Source organism: Bison bison, unplaced genomic scaffold (assembly GCF_000754665.1).
Source record: "Bison bison bison isolate TAMUID 2011002044 unplaced genomic scaffold, Bison_UMD1.0 scf7180017864063, whole genome shotgun sequence".
In the NCBI taxonomy this organism is placed as follows: domain Eukaryota; kingdom Metazoa; phylum Chordata; class Mammalia; order Artiodactyla; family Bovidae; genus Bison; species Bison bison.
This window is the reverse complement of record NW_011494635.1, coordinates 8,635,458-8,635,977: the sequence shown is the minus strand read 5'-3', so window position 1 is coordinate 8,635,977 and position 520 is coordinate 8,635,458.

The window sequence follows — 520 nt, the reverse complement described above, 5'->3', positions numbered from 1 at the left end:
AAGCATTCCATATGTGGGCAGATACCATGAGCATGGTGACAGGCGAGCATAGCATTCAGAATTTGGCAGCATGAGGGAATAGAATCTTGCCAACTTTCTATAGTATCCCTTCAGTTAAGTTCAGTTCAGTTCAGTCGCTCAGTCGTGTCCGACTCTTTACGACCCCATGAATCACAGCAGCCAGGCCTCCCTGTCCATCACCAACTCCCGGAGTTCACTCAGACTCACGTCCATCGAGTCAGTGATGCCATCCAGCCATCTCATCCTCTCTCGTCCCCTTGTCCTCCTGCCCCCAATCCCTCCCAGCATCAGAGTCTTTTCCAGTGAGTCGACTCTTCGCATGAGGTGGCCAAAGTACTGGAGTTTCAGCCTTAGCATCATTCCTTCCAAAGAAATCCCAGGGCTGATCTCCTTCAGAATGGACTGGTTGGATCTCCTTGCAGTCCAAGGGACTCTCAAGAGTCTTCTCCAACACCACAGTTCAAAAGCATCAATTCTTCGGTGCTCAGCTTTCTTCACA